This window comes from Myodes glareolus, chromosome 16 (assembly GCF_982192425.1).
Source record: "Myodes glareolus chromosome 16, mMyoGla1.1, whole genome shotgun sequence".
NCBI classification, from domain to species: Eukaryota; Metazoa; Chordata; class Mammalia; order Rodentia; family Cricetidae; genus Myodes; species Myodes glareolus.
Window position 1 is genome coordinate 50,918,866 of NC_142041.1, and position 4,256 is coordinate 50,923,121.

A 4,256-nucleotide genomic window follows, 5' to 3' on the forward strand; every position below is an offset into this window, starting at 1 on the left:
TCCTTAAGAAATGTAGAGTGCAAGCCATAATTAACAATGGCTTGCTTAATTTCCTTTAGGTCATTCATACCTACTGGCGTCCATCTAGATTCTTTGGCTCCCTTTGAGCCTTTAAAAGTTGATGCTTTGTCAGAATAAATTACAGGGTATGTTGCTAAAACCCTGGGTAAGCCAGTTCTAACAGGTGGTGGTGGCATTGTATCCTGCCCTTGTGTCTTCTCCCCCGGATCATCGATTCCAATAATTTTTTCAATCATTTCAAATCTTTGCATCATTGCCTCTCTTAAATCCTGAATCTCCTGACCTGCATGTGTTTCTAGTGATTTCACTAAGGTATCAATTTTTGGTACCCATTCTGCACTTGTGACTCCAAGGTCTTAATGGTTCCTTTTAAAGATAGTATCTCCTCCTTGAACTGCCCCTGGATATCATGTAAATTGTCATCCTGGAGGTATATTCTGTCTGTTACCTTATCAAAACTCTGTGATAACTTTTCAAAGTCAAATTCAACAGCATGGATCCTTTCAGGTAATTTCTTAGTGCCCTTAGATAAGGAGTCAATTTTGCCTATCATAGTATTAATCCTATCAATTAATGCCACATATTTCCACAATGATATAACATTAAGAAGGAAACTAAAACCTAATAACCAGTAAATTGAGGTACCTCCATAGGCATATAGGCCACTTGTGATTTCTACCAAAGTGGCAGCAAAAGCTGCAGCTAGAGTCCCATTAAAAAAGAAACCTGCCATTTTACCTTTCAGCCACCAGATGGGGATGTCTCCGAGTCACAACTGGAACCACTGTAGGCCTCACGACAAATCCTGTTTTAAAATCTGCTCTGTTATTTGTTTAAAACTGGGGAAAATGAGTTAATTGTACAGATGTACACAGAGAAAAACCAGAGGGCAGGCACAGAGCACAAGAGGTCAGAGAGCTTCTAGTGGCCAATAAACAAGGCAGCCTGGCCTACCCCAGCCGGGCTCTCCTGCCCTGCCGCTCTGTTCAACCCGATGCAGAGGGTTGTGACACAGCCACTGCGCTGTTGCTAAAGAGGCCTAGTGATTTGGGCCCTGCGTCCCTGTGCTGGGATTAAGGGTCAAGCTGCTTGCAGCGCTCCAATCAGTTATGGCGGATGGCGGGGGTTTCAAACAGCTTGCTGGAACTTCAAAGGGAGCTTGCGCTGTGAGCTCTTTGACTCACGTTGCAAGGAAAAATTTAAAAATCTGTGCAAAACAGAGCAAAGTAGGCCGGCAGAGACTGTCTGAACCTGTGTATCCTGGGAGGCGTGGAGGTTATGGCTGAGGGAGGGCTCGTGCCAAGCCGAGCTGGCCAAGCTGAGCTGGCGGTAGGCAGCCAAGCCAGAGGCCGGCAGCTGAGCCGGGGGTGGGGGGTGGGGGGTGGTTCTTGAACCAAACGCTGGGCGTCAAATAATGGCGAATCAATCCCACACCAGTTATGTTTTAAAGGGGTATTTATTTTGAGGGGTAAACTTACATGCACATAAACCATCAGGAAAGGAGTCTAGTCACTGGAGCAGGAGCCGGAACCAAGAAGCCAAGCCGAGGCTTGCCACTCTTCTTTTAAAGAGAAATATACCACACCCCAGTGGGCTGGTATTTCAGCGGCTATTGGCTGACGGAGTGGAAGGCACTCCGCAGCACTGTGGGCTCGTGCTTCAGCGACCATTGGCTGAAGCAGCGGAAGGTACTCCCGCAGCGCCCCCTGCCATGCTGATAATGACAATGGCAAGGCAAAAGTTAAATACTTTCTTTCATAAGAATTGCCTTTCTTAGTCGTGGTGTCCCTTTACAACAACAGAACAGCGACTAAAACAGAGGGAAAGGTGAGGGGACGTCTTAGAACATTCCATTATGCAGGGAAGACAGAAAAGACAAAGGAAGCAACAGTCAGTAAAGAATCCTTAAATCAACTTCTCACAGTTCCATCTGTGAGAAGCTGGGCTCTGCCACACACAGGCTGACAGGAGTCAGAATCAGTGAAAAGAAAGATGAGGACGCTGGAGTGTTTACCCTACAACCCCATTCTTCAAGACCGGCCATAACTCTACAACATCAGTTAACTCTGTGCCTAGAAGCCCAGATTCCATGTATGATTGGAGAACACTCTCCAGAAATGGCAGACGATCTCCATGTTTAGAGGACTGTCCCTTGAGTTCCCCATATTAGATAAAGGACAAAGAATAAGACACTGCCAACATGGTACAAAAGACTTCCCAGAGAAACAGTACTTGACTAGGCTAAATAAACAGCAGGATCTTGCCTATGGTGGCCAGGGTAATCCAAGTCAAAGAGTAGTGAAGAAAGGCACAAAGGCAGGTATGGAGGGGATAGAACAGAATCCAGCAAAGCTTGGCTCTGGGGTCCCTGGTGTGGTGGTTGGCCTAGAGGAAAGCTTAATCCAACTGACTTTGATTCTGTCTCTAGAATTGTTATCGAAGTGGTCACTAGTACTGAACATGAAATGTTACTGCTAACAGTCTTTCACAAGAAGCATTTTAAATATGTCCGTGTGGAACTCTTAATATTGGCAAATAACTTCTGGGAAAAGCAGGTGAAGTGATTAGGAAAAATTGAGACATTTATCTTTTCTCTAATAATTTGTAAGAATTTATTACTGGCCTACCATATCTACTAACAGTATAACCCCCTCCCCCATCCAGGTTATCGTTGTTTTTTTAGTATTGTTTAGGGTGATTTTTTGATATTACTTCTCATTCATATGTCATTTTGAATGAGCTCCAAGTCAGAAGAAAGAAACTTCCTGTATATAGAAGGGAGTGGCCATCCGTCCTTGCGGAGGCTTAAAGGAAAATGGTTCCCATAGGCTCATAGGGAGTATAGGGAGTGGCACTATTAGGGGGTGTGGCCTTCTTGGAGGAAGTGTGTCACTTGGGGTGGGATTAAAGATTTCAGAAGTTCAAGCCAGGCCCAGTGTCTCATTTACTCTTCCTGCAGCCTTGGGGTCTGAATGTAGAACTCTTGGCTCCTTTTCCAGCACCATGTCTGTCTGCACTCCACACGCTCCCCAACATGACGATAATGGACTAGCCCTCTGAACTGTAAGGGAGCCCGATTAAAAGCCTTCCTTTATAAAAGTAGTTGTGGTCACAGTGTATCATCACAGCAAAAAAAAACCCTAAGACAATCGAGTGATCTGAGCCACTCTATCTGCTATGCACAGATAGAGAGAGTGACCCTGGAGGCCAAGCGCGTGATCCACAAAGATTGAAAAGGAGAAACTGAAGCTGACACTCTTGACCTTCTCCCTGGATGAGCTGAATTCTGATCTGTGATACCTACTGGACAGTGTGCAGGAGAGATCTTTGTAAAAGGTCGGAAAGTAAGTAGTTTAATTCTGAGGACCTAAATCTTGATCCACTTTGCTCAAGCCTGCTGCTGCACGAAAGCAGCCATAGAAAATATATAATGTTGGAAGGATATTGCTCAGTCTGTAAAGTGCTTGCCTTGTAAGAATAAGTTTGATCCCCAAAACCTGGGTATAGCTTGTAACCACAGTCCTGGGAAGCAGAGACATGTGGAGCCCGGGGGTTCACTGACCAGTCAGCAGAACAGACTACATGACTAATTGTTGCAGGTTAGTGAAAGACACTGTCAAAAAAAAAAAAAAAAGGTTTGCTGCTGCTGTGAGACTGTCTCCTAGTAATGTCGAAAGTTAAAGCCATAAAATGTCACCAACATAAGATGAAGAAAAGCAAGCATCGATGTGCTAGCTTGGATAGGGCAAAGCCTGAGGCCTCCACCCTACACAGAGAACCAAGGGCAACCGAGGAAAGATGGGAACAGAAAGATGGGAACAGAAGTGTTCCGCCCCAGGGAAGACCAGTCATCCAATACCAAGTAATCATTCCTAAAACCATACATACAGGTGGCATACAAGTGGGACAGTACAGAGAAGATTAGCGTGACCACAGCACAAGGGTGACACACAAATTTGTGAAGTGTTTCACAAATTTAAAAAAAAAGTGACATACAGACTTAACAGGTAGCATTTAGAAATATATATGTGCATATATGCATATCAGAACAATTAATGGAAAAAGAGACCATGAATTTGAAAGAGAGCAAGGAGGTATGTATGATAGAGTTTGGATGGAAGAAAGGAAAAGGAGGAGATGATGCGGTTATGGTATACTCTCAAAAATAAAATAAGAGTTTTAAAGGTGGATAGAAGCAGGGGAACATTACCGGAGATTACACACTGCCTTCTGTC

The 4,256-nt window shown here is 44.5% G+C and overlaps 1 pseudogene; it reads left to right on the top strand.

Moving 5' to 3' along the window:
- The first annotated feature begins 3,898 nt into the window (after nt 1-3,898).
- Nucleotides 3,899-3,999, top strand: LOC125391444 (U6 spliceosomal RNA; annotated as a pseudogene).
- Nucleotides 4,000-4,256: the final 257 nt, after the last annotated feature.